Below are 22,705 nucleotides of genomic sequence, written 5' to 3'. Positions count from 1 at the left end.
ATACACTACCATTCAGACGTTTGGGGTCACTTAGAAATGTCCTTGTTTTTTAAAGAAAAGCATGTTTTGTCCATTAAAATAACATAAAATAGATCAGAAATAAAGGACTATTGTAGCTGGAAATGGCTGAATTTTTATGAAATATCTACATAGGCGTACAGAGGCCCATTGTCAGCAACCATGTGGAAACTCCTTCAAGACTGTTGGAAAAGCATTCCAGGTGAAGCTGGTTGAGAGAATGCCAAGAGTGTGCAAAGCAGTCATCAAGGCAAAAGGTGGCTATTTGAAGAATCTCAAACATAAAATATATTTTGATTTGTTTTAACACTTTTTGGTTACTACATGATTCCGTGTGGGTTATTTCATAGTTTTGATGTCTTCACTATTATTATACAATGTAGAAAATAGTAAAAATAAAGATAAACCCTTGAATGAGTAGGTGTTCTAAAACATTTGTCTGGTAGTGTATATATATTTTTTTTCTGAAGGAACGCAGTCCGGTATTAAACTTACTCTTGAAAGTTGTAATAGTTAGCACAAGTTTCAATTTCGAAATTGGGTAGTGCATCATCAATTCCTCGTCATGTTAGTCATTGCATACCTTAGAGAGCTATTTATAATCTGTTAGAAATGTCCAGATCAGCAAGCCCATATCAGTTAAATAACTTTAAAAACATTTTTTTAAATAATAATAATTTAGCCCCCAGCTGTAATTAGACATTAGACATAGCTAAATGTATAGAACGGAAGAAAATGTTTTGTAAAACTGTAAGATGTTCTTTGCACCCCATGACAAAATGTGTATAATTACAGGAAATAAACTTTAAACCTGCAAAATTCTTTCCACCAACAAAGGGGTGTGAACAGTTTGTGTGAGGAACATGTCATGTTTGTCATTTATTATCATGTCTTGTCCCTGTGCTCCCCATTCTATTCGTTTCCCTCTGCTGGTCTTATTTGGTTCTTTCCCTCCTTCTATCCCTCTCTCTCCCCCTCCCTCTCTCACTCTCTCGCTCTCTCTTCTCTCTATCGTTCCGTTCCTGCTCCCAGCTGTTCCTATTCCCCCTAATCATCATTTAGTCTTCCCACACCTGTTCCCGATCCTTTCCCCTGATTAGAGTCCCTATTTATTCCTTTGTGTTCCGTTCCTGTCCCGTCGGTTCCTTGTTTAGTATTCACCATGCTGTGATTGCGTTTCGCCCTGTCCTGTCGTGTTTTTGCTGTGATTGTGTATCGCCCTGTCCTGTCGTGTTTTTTGCCTTCATCAGATGCTGCGTGTGAGCAGGTGTCTCTGTCAACTACGGCCTGCGCCTACCCGAAGCGACCTGCAGTCTGTGGCCGCTTCTCCAGTTATTCCCCTCTACAGACTAGAGGATTTCTGTTATTCCCTGTTTGGACTTAAATAAACTCTGTTTCTGTTAAGTCGCTTTTGGGTCCTCTTTCACCTGCATGGCAGAAGGAACCGACCAAGGAATGGACCCAGCGACTTCAGACGCTCGTTACACTGCCGTCGAGATCCAAGGAGCCATGCTCGGCAGACACGAGCAGGAATTGTCTGCTGCTCGCCATGCCGTGGAGAACCTGGCCGCTCAGGTTTCCGACCTCTCTGGACAGTTCCAGAGTCTACGTCTCGTGCCACCTGTTACTTCCTGGCCTGCCGAGCCTCCAGAACCTAGGGTTAATAACCCACCTTGCTACTCCGGGCAGCCCACTGAGTGCCGCTCCTTTCTCACGCAGTGTGAGATTGTGTTCTCTCTCCAACCCAACACATACTCTAGAGAGAGAGCTCGGGTTGCTTACGTCATTTCACTCCTTACTGGCCGGGCTCGAGAATGGGGCACAGCTATCTGGGAGGCAAGGGCTGATTGCTCTAACAAGTTCCAGAACTTTAAAGAGGAGATGATTCGGGTTTTTGACCGTTCAGTTTTTGGTAGGGAGGCTTCTAGGGCCCTGGCTTCCTTATGCCAAGGTGAACGGTCCATAACGGATTATTCTATTGAGTTTCGCACTCTTGCTGCCTCTAGTGAGTGGAACGAGCCGGCACTGCTCGCTCGTTTTCTGGAGGGACTCCACGCTGTGGTTAAGGATGAGATTCTCTCCCGGGAGGTTCCTTCAGATGTGGACTCTTTGATTGCTCTCGCCATCCGCATAGAACGACGGGTAGATCTTCGTCACCGGGCTCGTGGAAGAGAGCTCGCATCAACGGTGTTTCCCTGCTCCGCATCGCAACCATCCCCCTCCTCTGGCTTTGAGACTGAGCCCATGCAGCTGGGAGGGATTCGCATCTCGACTAAGGAGAGGGAACGGAGGATCACCAACCGCCTGTGCCTCTATTGCGGAGTTGCTGGACATTTTGTTAATTCATGTCCAGTAAGAGGCCAGAGCCCATCAGTAAGCGGAGGGCTACTGGTGAGCGCTACTACTCAGGCCTCTTCATCTAGATCTTGTACTACTATGTCGGTCCATCTACGCTGGACCGGTTCGGTGCTACATGCAGTGCCTTGATTGACTCTGGGGCTGAGGGTTGTTTCATGGACGAAGCATGGGTTCGGAAACATAACATTCCTTTCAGACCGTTAGACAAGCCTACGCCCATGTTTGCCTTAGATGGTAGTCATCTTCCCAGTATCAAATTTGAGACACTACCTTTAACTCTCACAGTATCTGGTAACCACAGTGAGACTATTTCTTTTTGATTTTCCGTTCACCGTTTACACCTGTTGTTTTGGGTCATCCCTGGCTAGTATGTCATAATCCTTCTATTAATTGGTCTAGTAATTCTATCCTATCCTGGAACGTTTCTTGTCATGTGAAGTGTTTAATGTCTGCCATCCCTCCCGTTTCTTCTGTCCCTACTTCTCAGGAGGAACCTGGCGATTTGACAGGAGTGCCGGAGGAATATCATGATCTGCGCACGGTCTTCAGTCGGTCCCGAGCCAACTCCCTTCCTCCTCACCGGTCGTATGATTGTAGTATTGATCTCCTTCCGGGGACCACTCCTCCTCGAGGTAGACTATACTCTCTGTCGGCTCCCGAACGTAAGGCTCTCGAGGATTATTTGTCTGTGTCTCTTGACGCCGGTACCATAGTGCCTTCTTCCTCTCCGGCCGGGGCGGGGTTCTTTTTGTTAAGAAGAAGGACGGTACTCTGCGCCCCTGCGTGGATTATCGAGGGCTGAATGACATAACGGTTAAGAATCGTTATCCGCTTCCCCTTATGTCATCAGCCTTCGAGATTCTGCAGGGAGCCAGGTGCTTTACTAAGTTGGACCTTCGTAACGCTTACCATCTCGTGCGCATCAGAGAGGGGGACGAGTGGAAAACGGCGTTTAACACTCCGTTAGGGCATTTTGAGTACCGGGTTCTGCCGTTCGGTCTCGCCAATGCGCCAGCTGTTTTTCAGGCATTAGTTAATGATGTTCTGAGAGACATGCTGAACATCTTTGTTTTTGTCTATCTTGACGATATCCTGATTTTTTCTCCGTCACTCGAGATTCATGTTCAGCACGTTCGACGTGTTCTACAGCGCCTTCTAGAGAATTGTCTCTACGTAAAGGCTGAGAAGTGCTCTTTTCATGTCTCCTCCGTTACTTTTCTCGGTTCCGTTATTTCCGCTGAAGGCATTCAGATGGATTCCGCTAAGGTCCAAGCTGTCAGTGATTGGCCCGTTCCAAGGTCACGTGTCGAGTTGCAGCGCTTTTTAGGTTTCGCTAATTTCTATCGGCGTTTCATTCGTAATTTCGGTCAAGTTGCTGCCCCTCTCACAGCTCTTACTTCTGTCAAGACGTGTTTTACGTGGTCCGGTTCCGCCCAGGGAGCTTTTGATCTTCTAAAAGAACGTTTTACGTCCGCTCCTATCCTCGTTACTCCTGACGTCACTAGACAATTCATTGTCGAGGTTGGCGCTTCAGAGGTAGGCGTGGGAGCCATTCTATCCCAGCGCTTCCAGTCTGACGATAAGGTTCATCCTTGCGCTTATTTTTCTCATCGCCTGTCGCCATCTGAGCGCAACTATGATGTGGGTAACCGTGAACTGCTCGCCATCCGCTTAGCCCTAGGCGAATGGCGACAGTGGTTGGAGGGGGCGACCGTTCCTTTTGTCGTTTGGACAGACCATAAGAACCTTGAGTACATCCGTTCTGCCAAACGACTTAATGCCCGTCAAGCTCGTTGGGCGTTGTTTTTCGCTCGTTTCGAGTTTGTGATTTCTTACCGTCCGGGTAGCAAGAACACCAAGCCTGATGCCTTATCCCGTCTGTTTAGTTCTTCTGTGGCTTCTACTGATCCCGAGGGGATTCTTCCTTATGGGCGTGTTGTCGGGTTAACAGTCTGGGGAATTGAAAGACAGGTTAAGCAAGCACTCACGCACACTGCGTCGCCGCGCGCTTGTCCTAGTAACCTCCTTTTCGTTCCTGTTTCCACTCGTCTGGCTGTTCTTCAGTGGGCTCACTCTGCCAAGTTAGCTGGTCATCCCGGTGTTCGAGGCACTCTTGCGTCTATTCGCCAGCGCTTTTGGTGGCCGACTCAGGAGCGTGACACGCGCCGTTTCGTGGCTGCTTGTTCGGACTGCGCGCAGACTAAGTCGGGTAACTCTCCTCCTGCCGGTCGTCTCAGACCGCTCCCCATTCCTTCTCGACCATGGTCTCACATCGCCTTAGACTTCATTACCGGTCTGCCTTTGTCTGCGGGGAAGACTGTGAGAGCCGCCAATAAACGCAGGATTAAGAGTCCAAGGTATTGTTGCGGCCAGAGAGTGTGGCTTTCCACTCGCAACCTTCCTCTTACGACAGCTTCTCGTAAGTTGACTCCGCGGTTCATTGGTCCGTTCCGTGTCTCCCAGGTCGTCAATCATGTCGCTGTGCGACTGCTTCTTCCGCGACATCTTCGTCGCGTCCATCCTGTCTTCCATGTCTCCTGTGTTAAGCCCTTTCTTCGCACCCCGTTCGTCTTCCCTCCCCCTCCCGTCCTTGTCGAGAGCGCACCTATTTACAAGGTACATAAGATCATGGACATGCGTTCTCGGGGACGGGGTCTCCAATACTTAGTGGATTGGGAGGGTTACGGTCCTGAGGAGAGGAGTTGGGTTCCGTCTCGGGACGTGCTGGACCGTTCACTCATCGATGATTTCCTCCGTTGCCGCCAGGATTCCTCCTCGAGTGCGCCAGGAGGCGCTCGGTGAGTGGGGGTACTGTCATGTTTGTCATTTATTATCATGTCTTGTCCCTGTGCTCCCCATTCTATTCGTTTCCCTCTGCTGGTCTTATTTGGTTCTTTCCCTCCTTCTATCCCTCTCTCTCTCCCCCTCCCTCTCTCACTCTCTCGCTCTCTCTTCTCTCTATCGTTCCGTTCCTGCTCCCAGCTGTTCCTATTCCCCTAATCATCATTTAGTCTTCCCACACCTGTTCCCGATCCTTTCCCCTGATTAGAGTCCCTATTTATTCCTTTGTGTTCCGTTCCTGTCCCGTCGGTTCCTTGTTTAGTATTCACCATGCTGTGATTGCGTTTCGCCCTGTCCTGTCGTGTTTTTGCTGTGATTGTGTATCGCCCTGTCCTGTCGTGTTTTTTGCCTTCATCAGATGCTGCGTGTGAGCAGGTGTCTCTGTCAACTACGGCCTGCGCCTACCCGAAGCGACCTGCAGTCTGTGGCCGCTTCTCCAGTTATTCCCCTCTACAGACTAGAGGATTTCTGTTATTCCCTGTTTGGACTTAAATAAACTCTGTTTCTGTTAAGTCGCTTTTGGGTCCTCTTTCACCTGCATGACAGAACAATGCTTGTGCCCATAGAAATAGATGTGCAGTGTGTGCGTGTTCTCCAATGCTGGATGGGGGTCCCAAGTAAAACACTTGAGAACCCATGCTTTAATCTACTGTATCTCACCATTTTAAACTAATACAAATCCAGGAAGCATGACTTGAGCAGCCAACCCTAATGAGAATTTTCACAAATCAAATTTCCTGTTAGTGCTGAATCGAATAAGTTACAAACCATTGGACAGTAGGATTCGTTGCACAAAATAAAACACTGTCTATTTGTTTATGTGGGATTTAACATGTATGGTCGACAATTAATTAACATAACACCACACCTGATTGAGTCTATAAAATACAAATCCACATGTAACTGTGCCAAAAACATTTACTGAAGTGAGAAGTCACATTTGATTGGAACGCCTAGTGTGTCTAAAAATCCTATTTGCCAAAATACACTGTGTAATTGGGAGGCAGTTCTCCTCAGAAACTCACATCCTGTTCTCACATCCTGTCCAAGTAGTAACCGGAAGGTTGCAAGTTCAAATCGCCGAGCAGACAAGGTACAAATCTGTCGTTCTGACCCTGAACAGGCAATTAACCCACTGTTCCTAGGCCGTCATTGAAAATAAGAATTTGTTCTTAACTGACTTGCCTAATTAAATAAAGGTCAAATAAAAAATAAATAAAAAATATTAGATGAGCAATGTAAATAACCTACCACAGCATGAGCTCTGCTGCTTGATTTACCCCAGACAGCAGCCTAACAGAGCTTCAGTCAGTGTGTTATTTACCCAGACTGTTAGCAGGAAGGGGACCATGATAATGGTTGGACCGTAGTGCCAGCATAATAACCAATCCAGGGCCAGGAAGCACCATCCCAACATTTGAGCTCAGTTCAGTGGGGGGTGGGGTCTGGTCAAAGAACTCTAATTTCACTGCTGCTGATCGCTGCTGGTTAGCTCTGAAGGATGTTTTCCTCCTAGTGATTGGTATTGGGACACGCAGCACTGTTGTCTTGCTAACCCCAGGGAAGAGAATGTATCACATTTATTTAAAATCAGCAGCACACAGCCCAGAACCCTTAGAGGTGGTGAATGCTGGAATCCTAGACCAGAGAGATTATAATACTGGGTTTCTTAAAATCCCCAGCTTGCAGTCTACTTGGGAGGAATAAAAGAGGTAGAGGAGGAGAGATGTTTATTTTATCTTTTAAAAGGCCTGGCCATTATTCATGGGCTTCAAAGTACAATATTTCCACCACAGACCTACCAGGGTTCTATGATTTAACTGTAAATCCCTGTTTTAGTCAGTTGATAGCAGTGGGAGAACAAGGACCAGAGGTTGTTAATCATAAAATACTTCCTCACCAAGTTCATGAGAAGGCAATTACTGTAAATAGTGACAGAGAGTAGAATAACATAGTATTGTATATTAAGTGTGCATTTAGGTAACTTCTAAGCACCTGGCTATACAATACATAATTAATCATATGACAAGAATATGACTTACTGTATGTTTCAATGGTGGCTTTGATCCACAATGCAATAGGATCATCTGGAGAGGTGTATGATTGATAACTCACCATCATCTAGGTACATCTGGTCCAGTTCCTGTGGCTCCTGTTTGATGTTGATAGCCAGCATGGGGCTCGACGAGCGGCCGCCTCTCTCTGGCACTTTGGGTAACTGTTTGGTCACTGGGCTAGAGCTGCCACTGATGGGCTGTCGCGGCGTCAGGCAGTGGGTGGGGGAGAATGTGGCTTCTGGGCCGCTGGTCCTAGGGGTGCTGGGCTGCGAACCTGGGGAGGATGAGGCACTACTGGGTGGGTAGAGAACAGATTGTGGCTGGTAGTGTCCAGGAGTCTCCTGGATAATGGAGACATGTGGGATCGAAGACTGGGATGGGCCTGCTGACAGGCACATGGAGAAGGGCGTGGTGGGTGACAGGTCATGCAGTTTGAGACTGGTGCTGGGGGAGGATGAGCAGGACAGTGAGGAAGGCTTCCCTCCCAGTCTCTGTTGGCAAGCGGGGTAGGCACCCCCCATGCACGGCCGTTGTTCTGTGGGTATCATGGAGGTCATCACCTGTGGAGTGTAGTAGGGCTTGGGGTGTAGCGCCAGGCCATGGCAATGCTTGGGACACACCTGAGGGGGGTCGCAGTCATCATGTGGCTCCATTTTTATCATTGGAACTGAACAAATGAGAAAAATAAGAAGAAAAGGAGAAAAATATATAAACATGTGGTTCGATCTCCTGTCGAGTGTGAGCGGGTGAGAGAGTGAGCAAGTGTCAGTGAGTGGGTTTGTGGCTAGGATACCCACAGACAAACAAACACTCTCATCAATGAGACTCTGTGTCTGGGCCTAAGCACTCCCACCCTGCTGAAAATATTTTAAAAGGAGAAAACAGGGATGAATCATCACCACAAGAGACTTCCATCTGGTTCTATAATAAAAAGGCCTATTTTCCTTGGATCTGACCCAAGCACTAGTATCCTGTAAATGTGACCGATCGGCTTGATTCGGTATTATGTAGCAAAATTAGAATTTTTTTATTTATTTTTACATTGGATAAAAATATAGTCAGAGCATTGTATATCATACAGTAAAGTTGAGGAACAATAGGAGAGTAATTCTGCTTTGAAAGTTAATAAACTTGTAACCTCAATTTTGAAAAAAATGGCCAATTAATGTTTTGGTAAACCTAATGGAGAGCTCCACTTTGTCTACACCTATTCAGCATCGTTCACACCCGCTTAATCTCTAACGCCGGCCATCCCTTTAAGGATTCAGATGTGATGACATATACTAAACAACCAAAGATTTCAAGACTAAAGGCTGGTTTACACTACGGCAGTGGCAACCGGGTAGGTGGGGCAGAGCCCCGACAATTTTTGAGCCCCACATTTTTTGCAAGAAATGGGCTTGCCTGTTTTGCATGTTATTTTGGCATTAATACCGATCACATATCAGTTTGCAAACAATGTAAATATATATATATATATATATATATATATATATATATATATCACTGAGTTAATAAAGCAGCATACAAACATAGTCTCTTTTTTTGAGTGAGACAGTTCTAAAATACAGGTGTTTCAGCCTACCTCAGTGCTTTCTGTGGTGGTAGGGCAAGTCAGCAGAAAACACATAGCGTTGGCTCAGTGTGATTGGCTCAGTGTTCTGTTACTCATAGGGACACTACATCGCCGCCAAGTCTAACGGGTAGAGCTTGAAGATTCAAGCCCCTTGGGTGCTGCCATAGAGTTACAATAGAAGTGCCCATCCAAGAAGGCTCAAGGTCATTGGTCACAGATAAATTACGTCAAATCACGGTAGCTACCATTATATCTACGGTAGCTCATACTTTCTAAATCTTAGCTAGCAGTCGTCATCGTGAATCAAGTTGACAATCTACTGGCAAATCCTTGTTAATCCTTGTCATATGAAGAGACATAATGAAGAGAAATTATAGATACAACGTATTGGTGCTCATCGTCCATTGGACATAAACATTACACAACAAGTTGGAAATGGCAAATTCAACAATGACTGATTTGGAAGGAATCAGTGGCTAATTGCAAGCTTTGCAAAACAATTATTAACCTGCTATTCAGTGGAGAGGCTGTGTGGTGCCAAGTCTAAGATTAAGGGTCTCTTTTCCTAGTTTAAAATCATAAGCATTCAACATTGGCCATTGTCAATGAGCATGATTTCTGGACTTTAGTGAGTTCAAGACAACTGGGACCTCTTGCCTCTTTCTAGAGGTACAACCTGAAGATCACTGACATCATCATGATTCAACCTTTTTTCAGTTGTCTTGAAAGAACCATAAATCCAAAGAATGCCAGACTTTGATGACAAAGTTTGCCCACGAAGGACCGCCGCGCAACCTTCAAGTGAGCAGAGCACAACAAGGTGACTTAAAAAATGCTGCTGCATAAATTATGTAATATGCCAGGGAGATATGTGTACTGTAGCTAAGAAAGTAACACTAAGTGTATGTTGTGTAGTAAGCTGTTAGTAGCCAACCCTAATAATTTGGTCTATTGTCACCTCTTAATTTCGCCTACTGTTCTGACTTGGTAGTGCACATGTTTTTGTGAAATGTAATCATTGAATATTGTAAGAGCTTTCATCGTCTGCTCCTATGCCCCCTTTATCTATCCTGCGGTTCTGACATGGTGTACAGGCAGAACACTGTAAGAACGGCCCATGTTCTGAATTGTATCTCTGTACATTTCAAATGCGCTGAATAAATAGTTAATGAGTATGTCAGTCCTAGCTCGCTCTTTAACGTCTTCATCGCTAATCTTAATAATAATAATCTTAATTACGGATTGCCACTTATCCGCTTGTCGTCCTCTTATGCCAAAGTTTGTACACCTCAATTGTCATTAGAAACCACATTTCTTTAAGCAAGTCAGACATATCAGCTATGTTTTTTGAAAAGGCAGTAAACAAGACTGAATGAACAGTTTCACTGCCAGACGGCTCTGCTGATAGCCAGGTGTAGAAGTGGTATAGTGCAATCAATGTATTGTTTAGTGTTGCGTAGTGACTTTGCTGGTATGCATCCCACATTTAAAAATGTTTGCCCCAGCGAGATTTACATGCTAAAATCACCACAGTCTACGGGTGTCACAGCGTTGTCAGATTGTCCGTTTGTAAATTTAGAGCATTTCGCTGTCGGAGCCTTCAGAGAGCACACTGGACACTCTGGCTGAGGAGTAGGGTTGATCTGAGCATTCTGTCCTAACAACGGCAGTCAATCACCCAAGCTAACTGGCTAATGTTGGCTAGCTTGCTAGCTACTTCCAGACACAAATGAGAGAACAGCTCACTCTTACCATTTTACTCGCACTAGCAGAGCTGGTTATGCTGTTTTCTACGTTATCCAGAGCATTGGTGTCTGCAACTGTGCTGCTGGCAACAATTTAATTATGCTTTTTGCCAACGTTTATTCACACCGGCTATATTCAACGGACGTTGAGCCTTCGTAATTTGTCAGTAATTCTGTGCTCTGGCACATTCAGACAAGAGGGCTTTGAAATCAGAGTAGATAGACGTAGCTGGTAAATTTGCTCTGGCTTATCAACAGTTGTCCAAGTGACATCATGAACATTCTATTGAAATAGTTACTTACATAGTGGAGTCTTTTGTTAAGACAAGTAGGTAGCTAGCTAGCTAAACAATGAATAGATATACACTACTCCCGTTCTGTTACGGATGCCATGGTTGCTATTAGTTTATAGATATATTTTTAAACATTTTATTTCACGTTTATTCAACCAGGTAGGCCAGTTGTGAGAACAAGTTCTCATTTACAACTGCGACCTGTCCAAGATAATTATAGCAAAGCAGTGTGACAAAAACAACAACACAGAGTTACACTTGGGATAAACAAAAGTACAGTCAATAACACAATAGAAAAATCTATACACACTGTGTGCAAATGGAGAAAAGAGGTAAGGCAATAAATAGGCCAATAGTAGCAAAGTATTTAGCAAATGAACACTGGAGTGATAGATGTGCAGATGAGGATGTGCAAGTAGAAATACTGGTGTGCAAAAAAAGTAAATAAAAACAATATGGGGAATAGGTAGGTAGTTGGATGGGATATTTACAGATGGGCTATGTACAGCTGCAGTGATTGGTAAGCTGCTCAGATAGCTGATGCTTAAAGTTAGTGAGGGAGTTATAAGTCTCCAACTTCAGTGATTTTTGCAATTCGTTCCAGTCATTGGCAGCAGAGAACTGGAAGGAAAGGCGGCCAAAGAGATGTTGCCTTTGGGGATGACCAGTGAGATATACCTGCTGGAGCACGTGCTACAGGTGGGTGTTGTTATTGTGACCAGTGAGCTGAGATAAGGCAGAGCTCTACCTAGCAAAGACTTATAGATGACCTGGAGCCAGTGGGACTGGCGACGAATATGTAGCAAGGGCCAGCCGACGAGAGCATACAGGTCGCAGTGATGGGTGGTAAAAGGGGTTTTGGTAACAAAACGGATGGCACTGTGATAGACTGCATCCAGTTTGCTGAGTGTTGGAGGCTATTTTGTGAATTACATCGCCGAAGTCGAGGATCGAGAGGATAGTCAGTTTTACGAGGGTATGTTTGACAGCGTGAGTGAAGGAGGCTTTGTTGCGAAATAGGAAGCCGATTCTAGATTTAATTTTGGATTGGAGATGTTTAATATGAGTCTGGAAGGAGAGTTTACAGTCTAGCCAGACACCTAGGTATTTGTAGTTGTCCACATATTCTAAGTCAGAACCGTCCAGAGTAGTGATGCTAGTCGGGTAGGTGCGGGCAGCAAACGGTTGAAGAGCGGGCATTTCATTTTACTAGTGTTTAAGAGCAGTTGAAGACCACGGAAGGAGTGTTATATTGAAGCTCGTTTGGAGGTTTGTTAACACAGTGTCCAAAGAAGGGCCAGATGTATACATAATGGTGTCGTCTGCGTAAAGGTCGATCAAGGAATCACCCTCAGCAAGAGCGACATCATTGATATATAGAGAAAAGAGTCTGGATGTAATTTGGAGACTCTCCATCTCCTTAGCTATCATACTCTAATTCCACGGATTTCAAAACTCGGTCCTCCAGAAAGTGGAGAGTAACACTTATGCAGTTCTACTACGTGATATCTTTCAAAAAAAAGCTACACATACTGACCAGCTCAAATAGAAAGGCAGACCAATCTGACCAATCTGAACTCATCTCTCGGAATATCCAGCCCACTCATTATCTCAGCCAATCAGGTTGCTGTCTTTTTATGTGGCTAAACCAACTAGGCGTGTAATTCAACAATTTCATTCATATTTACAGATGGAATACAAGTTTGTTATTAAGGCACATGAAAGTTCTCATGTCCCAAATGACAATTCTGCCAAAAAAAAGACATACACCTAATATCCTGAAATGAATCACAAATGTACATTATGAAATATTTTACTGCTGCAGAAACTTCATACTGTACCCCACTGAGATCTACAACTTGAAATAAATGACTGCGCTCTCAAAAACACACAAAAAAAACATTCTTACTCAATATACAACATAGTGCTGTGCTCCTTCAAACGTGACAGACCACACTGCTTGTGTCGTGAAGAGACTCTAGAGTCTACCCCTTTAAGAGATACTGACCAGGCCCAATGTCACCTCTCTCTCCCCTCTCTGACTCTCACGGGAGGCTGAGGACAACGTTGCACTTTCAAAGGGGACAGAGACTGAGCCACATCAGTGCCCTCATACAGGGCTGGGTCCGCAGTTAAATCAGAGCTTTGAACCACCCACTGGATGCTAGCTAGCTCCAAGCCGGCTACAATTAGAAGTGTTATATATATTTATTTTTTTTACATTTGAGCTGGTGTGGATTTTTTCATTTAGTCTGGCAACAGCTTGGCTAGTCAAATAACACAGTGTTCCCATATCCCTTCTCCACCCTGGTGCAGTCCACGCCATGTGTTCTTATTGCTACAGGTATGGACAATAATAGATTTTATTGAGGTGCCTTTTTACAATGGGAATCAATCAAACCATCGCTTTGTTCCACCCTTGAACACCACCAGACAAAGAGGGAATACAGAATGTTTGTGTTCTTTTCTTCAGATGTAAAAATTGTGCTTAAAGTTGTTATTGGTCTGGGATATGAAAGGACAAGGATAGACAAAAGAAGAGTAGGGGATAGGGTGATGGGTAGAGAGACACAGCGCGAGAGAGACGGAGACAGAGGGAATGAAAGAGAGTTTACCATTGGCAGGCACATAGGTGAATCCCTGGTACTGGCTCCTTTTCCTCTTGCCATTGCACACATAGAAGTTCACCTGAACAGGACTGGATATCCTCTGGTTCCGATAAGGAGGGATTTCAATGTGAAGAGATGTCTGCAATGCAAAGTCAAGGGCAATGCCAGCCATAGTGAGACACAACTGAGACCCATATACATGCACAGAGACTGTTAGTTACACATACATTCAGACACACAAACATTATCAAATATTTTAAAATATGTATTTTGCCAACCAAGGACACATCTGAGATGTGTCACAGGATAGCCATTAGGTATCAGTCTTTAAATCATGCTTTTATTTGTGTTGGCACAACAGCCACTTTATTCTGCACTGTCATTTTATATCCCATTCATGGAGTGCATGTGATACTCCAGTCCAGATGGGGAATACAGTGGCAGCCCGTAGGTGAGATAAGCTTATACAGTCAACCACGTTTTTTTTATGGTGAGTAACTATAAATTAATCCAGGGAGTATCCAGATGTTTCATTTCCCCCAGCACTGCTCCCTGCTGTCTACGAAGTGAATGCAGGCCAGAACTGAACGTGTGTGATTGGGTTCAGCTCAGTCTGTGACAAGACAACAGTGCTGCGCTGCATGGAGTTTTACAGACCTGGGTTCAAATACTATTTGGAATCATTAAAATACTTTTAGTGTTCACTTTAACCTGCCTGGAATGCCTAACTGGTGCTGGTGCAGTTTATATACTATTTTATTGGATCTATTGCACCAGGAAAGCTCAGTCAAGCCCAGCTCAAGTATTTGAAATTCATTTTGAATATAATTTGAACCCATGTCTGGAGTTTAACTCAATCTATTGCAGACTGATGGAGGTGCTGAGCAGTAGTCAGACTGGAAGTTATTTATCTTGGCATTAGGCTTTGGAGGAAGGCTGGCCCTGACAGGTTCAGGTGAGGCCTGACACACTTTATATGAAATCAGTACAGCCATAAACTAAAGTGAAGCCAGATGAAGCACTTTGTTGCATAGCATGCTCCGGCTTCACTCCACTCTAGCCTGGTCCACCCTGATAATACATCAGAGGATTAGTTAATGAAAAAGGTTCAAAACAGAGTGCTATTGCGATACAACCACTACTTTTCCGTTTGTCAAAAAACTTTTGAGTTAATTGGTATTGACACGTTCAATTGCACACCGTATACCTAATTTGAGTAACTCCCGTCACAAAAGAAAATGACTAACCCTAGACTAAACAGTGATTTAGCTGAGATGGAGAAGTTAAAATAGGCCTGATCATACAATTGTTCACAAGTAACACGTCTAAATTATGGTTTATTCTCCTCTTTGAGTCTTCCCTTAGGGGGAAGGCAGGACATCGACTGATGCGGTGACGTGTTTAAAATTCCTCAGTGCTGAATGTGCCATTTCGTAGCTTTGTAGCACAATAGGCAGAGGTTAAACCTGGCCAGGGGTCTGTCGATGTTTAGAATGGGACTGATCAAGCAGTCTGGCCTGTAACGAAAGACACTTGTTTATTTGAGATTCACACAGATGTGTCCCAACAGCAACAGTGAGTGTGTGCCCTACTGAAAAAAACTGCATAAACCGGCATAGGCTGGTGACAAGACTTCACTGTGTTTTCTCTGGTGACCAGCCTTCATTATGTTTTAGCTGGAGACCAGCCTTCACCATCAAGTCACATAATTATTATTTTTCCCTTTATTTAACGGAGTCACCATTTTCAGAAGGGAGCCCTGCCCATACATTTCACAAGATAACATCAAATCTAAATCAGATATAGTACAAAAACAAACCAACATACAGCACAACACTGGTTCGCAAAGTGATGGCTAATTCCTATTTGAATCAAGCCTGAGTGGAAATATTCAACAATTGGAACATCTATTCACCGACAATCTACAATCAGAATGATTATTCTTCTTCGGTGGGTTTTATGGCGGACTACAACCCAAAAAGGTGTATTGCCGCCACCAACTGGATGGGTTGAAAAAACAAAAGCCATACGTGATAGGGAAACTAACTTAATACACCCAAATAAAAATAGTACATTGAAAAAACCGAACCAAAATTCACTTCTTCCTTCTTTCAAATCTCCATATCTCCCTTCTCAGGCTCTAAGGGCTCTAGGGTCTCAGGCTCTAACTCCTCCGCTGAGAAATCTTTCAGTCCCAGGAACCGCTCCGCCGCATCCACAATGATATCCATCTTCCTGGACCTTCTCTCCACCTTGGCAGTGACATTAATCACTATAGCTATAAAGGCCACAAAGTCCACCTTCTTACCCTTTAAAATGTCTCAGCTTCTCCCTTCTGCAAACACTTGAAACATGATCAAAAGCTTTACAATGATCACACTGTATTGGTCTTAGGATAAATGCTCTGAATCTGTAATTTATATACCTCAACTGCACTTAGGGAGAGACTCCATATCAAAAAACAAAAGAACAGATAGACTTCACTTTGTCTTCATTCACCACACGATTCATCCAACTTGCATCAATCACTCCAGGAATATGTATTATTTCTTCAACATCAACTTCCCGCGAGATGCCATGATATAAGTCCATTGGTGGGTGCTCTGCTTCAAAGAGACACACACAACACTTCAAACATATCAAATCAGGTGAGACGCAACACACGTTCCTTCTGATCTGCAGAAGCACAAAATATCTAAACAAGCCCGCCTCTCGTATCCTCGTATCCTCACAGCTTTCACTTTACCCAGCACTCGCTCAAATTCCTCTAGCGCATTCAAAGAAACCACTGGCAAGTTGCAATCAGAATGATTGCCAGGGTTCGACAGATGAATGAGACAAATGAATGAGACTAGCTAAACCATCTAAACTGGAAAAAACATTTCAGTAACGGATGCAACTAACAGATTGGATTAGTTTAGAAAAATGTGTGTAATCTATCTTTTTGTAGCATAAGATATTCATTTATTAATTAATCAGTCAATGTACATGCCAAAACATAGATATTGACATAAACAATTCTAAAAATCAAACTTCAATAGAGCGTGCTGAGAAATACGATAATAATGGGCGTGGTTTGGCAGACCAGTTGGACCAGACCATGCTGGAAAAGCATACACTCAGCATAAACAAGATTAACACAAATAAAAGGTTATTGAGGGGTCCAGGTCAGGGGTGAGGGTGATATGTGTAACAATTTTTTTATTTGCATTTCAGTGAAGGTTCTTTACTGCTTTGATGGTTGTGAAGAACCATCCTGTGCTTTCCCTCTACTCTGTTTTCCTTTTATACAATAAAATGCTACACTTAAAACATTCCTGTATTTTTAGGGTTTACCACAGGCTATTTGGTTACAGTGAAAGTATGGAAAACAACAACACATTACTGAATTTTTACAGCTGAATTCAGGTGTTATTTCTGTAAAAGGCAGTATGCTGCTGAATGCTGGTTACTTGAAACTACTTAGGATTTGAATTCAAAACCTCTTGGTTGCTAATGTCCTGAATGTCCTCCTACACCACCAGGTCTGTGGGCATGACAGAGATTGGCCACAGATCTAATGGTAAAAATACATTTCTACACTTTGCTAAAAGTTGCCCAGAGTCAAGTAAATAATTGTCAGATTATCTGACAACACCAACATAAAAATTTGCAGTGCTCAGGGACACTTGATGTAAAGCGTTCTTAATGTGGGCCTTGGTCATAATAAACAGCTGAGACTAGAAGGAGTGTAATCACTCTCCTTCTGCTCCCTCATATGCGCGTAACAATTTATCTGAATTACTATCTAAGTCTGGTAAATCCGAACTATTTATTATGGGCGATTTTCATATTGATTGGAGGAAGCCAGTGAACATGGCTGAAAATTATTTTAGGCCCTATCTGGCATGCCGCTAGTGATACACTGAAAGATATTTGCTCTAAACTAAACCTGTCTCAGCTGAGCCAACACGTCTGAATCCTAAATATCCATCGAAATCTACCCTGACTGATCTTATGTTGACAATACATTGCGAGTGGGGTTTTTCCCACAGCATTTTAGTAACCACTGCACAGTTGTCTGTGTCAGCGATGTGAAAATGCATAAATCTTAGCGTCATGTCATCACCAAGAGGAACTTTAGTGAACAAGCTTTTTTACATGATATTTATATTGATTATATCTCAGCTATCCCTGAATGTGATTTAGCTTTAAGGTTTTTTGTATTGTAGATATCCGTGCCCCCTTCAAAACACATCGTTCCATCTCCAGGCTTCCATGTCTACCAGGCCGAGGCTCCGGTGGTGGAGGAATGGGTGAAGTATGACTCCTTCCACGACTTCTGATCGAAGAACATCAAAGGTAAGGGGAATATTTATGTGGTCATTTTGTGTTTCTGTGGACTCCAACATAGCGTAGACATATTGCTAATGTCTGAGCGCCGTCTCATATTATTGCCTAGTGAACGAATTCTGTAACGTTAAAAATAAATGTAACACAGCGGTTGCATTAAGAAGCAGTGTATCTTTCTTACTATATGTAGAACATGTATATTTAGTCAAAGTTTATGATGTGTATTGCTTGTTTTCTGACGTTATCTGGCGGCACTATCATAATTTCTCCGGACATTTAAGTAGCATTTTTTGAACATGGCGTCATTGTAAACAGAGATTTATGGATATAAATGACATATTATTGAAAAACACATAAATGTACTGTGTAACATGTCCTATTACTGTCATCTGATGAAGATTTTCAAAAGGGTAGTGAATTATTTTTCGTTTAATCCTGCGTTTGTTGATTGCATCTTTTGTTCAACATGGCTATTCAAATTAGCTGTGTCTTTGGTGGTGGTTTGACATAAATATGTGCTATGTTTTCGCCGTAAAACATTTTAGAAATCTGACTCGCTGGGTAGATGAACAAGGTGTTTATCTTTCATTTACATTTACATTTACATTTAAGTCATTTAGCAGATGCTCTTATCCAGAGCGACTTACATTTGAGCTATTGGACTTGTTAATGTGTGGATGTTAAATATTTCTAAGAATATTTTTGCATTCTGTGCGCCATCTTTTGAGTTGAGCTTGGGGGGGGGTATGGCCCTAGAGACCCGTGTATCCTCAACAAGTTAAGGCAATGCTGCCAAATACTAATTGAGTGTATGTAATCTTCTGACCCACTGAGAATGTGATGTATGTATTTTAAATGGACCAAAAATGTGTTTTTCTTTCAAAAACAAGGACATTTCTAAGTGATCCCAAACTTTTGAACGGTAGTGTATGTGTGTATGCATCTTAGTTTGTGTGTCAGAAAGAGAGAGTAAGAGTGTGTGCGCATCTGTGTGTGTGCGCATCTGTGTGTGTATGTGCAGTGGAGGATACGGGGAGCAGGTGCAGTACCTCACATATAAATACTCTCTAATCCCCCAGTCTCAGACCCAGTTACCCAGAAGAACAGAGTGCTCTTGGTGACTCACCCAGTCGAGAGAAAGAGAGAGAGAGAGAGACACAACAGAGTGTCTTCCAACTAATAAAACATTGCTGTTAAATACCTATAAAAATGCAGAATGGGCCTCCCGGGTGGCGCACTGGTTAAGGGCGCTGTACTGCAGCGCCAGCTGTGCCATCAGAGTCCCTGGGTTCGCGCCCAGGCTCTGTCGTAACCGGCCGCGACCGGGAGGTCCGTGGGGCGACGCACAATTGGCCTAGCGTCGCCCGGGTTATGGAGGGCTTGGTCAGTAGGGGTGTCCTTGTCTCATCGCGCACCAGCGACTCCTGTGGCGGGCTGGGCGCAGTGTGCGCTAGCCAAGGTGGCCAGGTGCACGGTGTTTCCTCCAGCGCATTGGTGCGACTGGCTTCCGGGTTGGATGCGCACTGTGTTAAGAAGCAGTGCGGCTTGGTTGGGTTGTGTATCGGAGGACGCATGACTTTCAACCTTCGTCTCTCCCGAGCCCGTACGGGAGTTGTAGCGATGAGACAAGATAGTAGCTACTACAACAATTGGATACCACGAAATTGGGGAGAAAAAGGGGTAAAATAAATAAATAAATAAAAATTAAATGCAGAATGTCATGCTTATAAGACTTACAGATTTGGAGGAGTCCTTGTCAACCTTGGCCTCTGTCTCCCATAGGTGATGACCATCTATAGAAGGGAGAGTAGAGAAGAGTGAGGGTGATCATGTGGAAAAATTATATGTGAGAAAAGTACCAGTATTCAGACTTGCACAAATGAGTAACCACCATAAATAGCTAGACTAATGAGATCCCCATTCATGTCAATGTTGACATCATTAGCCATGATGCTGTTAACAGTGTTATTGTTAGCTCTGTCTGACATCAGTGATCTATAAAACAGCTGCAACAGAACCAAGGTTTTCACCAACATCAGTTGAGTCTGATGATGAGCTCAGTCTCAGTCTAGGCTAACCCACTCGGGCCGAGGGGGCCGATCTGATGCAACTCCGAGACCCGATCCATAGGCCATACCAAAGGGATGAGTAACGTCTTTGGTCGATGAGAGAAACCCTGACTTCATTCCTTTGTGGAATCCCAAATGTAATGACCAATTGTGACTCGCGGGCTTGTTAATAAAGTGAAAAATCTGGGGTTCCTATAACCAGTGGGCTGTGAATAACTGGAAAGTAAAGCCTTGGCATAGTCTCCCTCCCTAAGTCACCGTCAGTCTTTTCAAATAGCTCATATTTAAATATCGGCCCTTTTGTCATGCTTATTAAAGTATTATTAAATGTTTCATTTGTTTTATATTCTGTTAATGCACTTATTTTAAGTTGTCGTAACAAACTGGCTACCCATCAGGCAATAAAATAGGGCATCACAGCTGTTGAAAACATGGGTCCTAAAAAATATCATTTTTTGCTATTCTTCTATGAGACATCAACAAAAAGTAATTTTCACATAGTTTATAAGAAAAAGGGTAAGCACCGCACTATTTTCTCTTACACCAATGACTCGTTAACAAAGCCTGAAATAGAAATGAAATCACATGAAAAATGTCCTTGGTGAGAATTAAACTTTCTAAGAAGTGCCATGCTAACAATTCTGACCATTCTTAAAGCTGAGATCTGTGAAACCGATCAATTCCCCGACGGGGAGGAAGGAGTAGGCTATCCTTGTATATAAGAATTTGTTCTAAACTGACTTGCCTAGTTAAATAAAGTTTACACTAAGAGCATAATATTTCTTTACCCTAATTCTAGTCTAACTAATACCCAAATGGAGATTCAGTGAAAATAAAAATCTCGTTGATTTATCAAGACCAGTCCCTATGCTTGTCTCAGAGCAGTGTAAAACAGTGCTAAAATAGTTGTTGGGTATTGCTTCAAATCCTATTGCTTCTAACTTCAATATGCTCTTTAAATAAATAAGACACACCACTTTTAACAGCACATTACTCAACACTAGTGAGATTCATGTCGCCTACGGTAGGCCTACAGTAAATAAAAAAATATGATGTGACTCTCCGCCAATAATTACATATAGAGGATTGGAGGATATTTCTGTAATTCAGTGACATTTATTCCAATAGTAATCAGTTATGGCTACATAACTAAATAAACGTCGGCATTTTGAAAGAGTATTTTTATCATTATTTTATTATTAACGAAAGCATAAAGATGGCATTATTAGTTACATTGTTTTAGTTTGAACGTGCAGACTGGCACCAAGAACAGTGGGAACGTTTCCCTAGTCAGCGTCATTGTTAGTGCAATGCCCCTTAAAGTGTTGCTCTGTGCTACCCAGTGTGGCGGGGTGGTGGTCCACCCCCCTTCCTCCTCCTCCCTTCCCCATGGCCTAGGTCTGTCTTCTGTGCGAGGCTCTGTGGCCCATCCCGTGCCGCCTGCTCTTGTGCCTTGAACCTCATGTGCTTTCAGTGGATACAGCTGGAGAACTGCATTGTGTGCCACTCCGGAGCCATGACCAATATGACCAATATATATTGTCCTGCTAATAACAGGGTTAATAATATGACAATATCCAACAGGCTTTAATATATTTCTAAATTAATAATAACAATTTAAAAAAGCTTTGTTTAAAAAATAACAATATTTTGAAGATTATTTCATTTTCAAATAATGTAAAATGAGTGAGAAAAAGGTCATTCTTGAACATGGGGTGAGATATTGTTTCTAATTTGTAAAGAAAGCCAGTTTGTTATTTCTAATCATTTATTTCTGTTTTTAGAGGGAGAGAAACCAAAAACCTACAGTCATGTCATGGGTCTCCCAGTCGAGGCCGGCACAGGTATTGAACCAGCATCTGTAGCAACACGGTTTGCACTGCTATGCAGTGTCTTGCACCACTCAGGTGCACCACTCAGGTACCGTACAATATGACCGGTCGGGAGTGGGTTACAGTTCTACAGTAAGAGCAAAATAATCCTAACAAAATAAAATAATAGAAACCTAAGTGTAACAACAGTTTTAGTAAGTAATACTGAAGTCATGCACAATTATCAGGTTCTATTTACATTTATAATCGCAAAACTTTTCGTGGAGCAACCACTGAACATATTGTGCTCTTCTATTGCACATGCAATGGTGTCCGAGGGGAAAAAACTGTGTTCGTTGCTTGCAGTAACTTTTGTTTGTTGTTGTAATATTGCAAACGGACGTGGCAGTTTCACCATTAAGGATTGCAGCTTTAACTTCACATATAGAAGCACTCTTGATTAGGTCTATATTATGACAGGTTATCTTGAAGGCTGTCTGGTCTTGCGAATTGAAACTGAGAGGTAGACACAAACACAGGCTGGGAAGAAGACAGCCCATTGCAGACAGGGCACACTTGGCCTGGGTCTGCTTGGGCTGTGATGTGGCAGAACCTGAAGCTGACACTGATGCCCAATGCCTCCCATTATATCAGGAGACTAGACGCAGGGGGGAACCTCTCCGGCTCCATCTCCACTCTCTCGCTCTGGGAACCAATCCAAAAGGGAATCCTTAGAAAGCTACATCAACCTGCCACCAGAGATTTAAAAAGAAATGCATTTCAGATCCCATCTCCCCTTTACTACTTTATTTTTTTCACTCACTCTCTCACTCACTCTCTCAATGTTTTTCACTGGCCACACATTCATGCAGGGAAAAAAACATTAAATTGAGCAATGCCAGGAAATGTTTCTACAGAGAATCACATTTACCTTTACTTTGAGAGGTGTTGTGCAGAGTGTACTGCATAACGTACAGTAAATATAAACACATGCAC

General features: G+C 43.3%; 1 pseudogene; it reads right to left on the bottom strand.

The window, feature by feature from the left end:
- Window positions 1-22,705, bottom strand: part of LOC124043713 — an 81,247-nt pseudogene that overhangs the window by 29,708 nt on the left and 28,834 nt on the right.

This window comes from Oncorhynchus gorbuscha, linkage group LG09, assembly GCF_021184085.1.
Source record: "Oncorhynchus gorbuscha isolate QuinsamMale2020 ecotype Even-year linkage group LG09, OgorEven_v1.0, whole genome shotgun sequence".
Classification (NCBI taxonomy): Eukaryota; Metazoa; Chordata; class Actinopteri; order Salmoniformes; family Salmonidae; genus Oncorhynchus; species Oncorhynchus gorbuscha.
The sequence above is the reverse complement of the archived record's forward strand: the minus strand, read 5'-3'. Positions and strand labels throughout refer to the sequence as shown.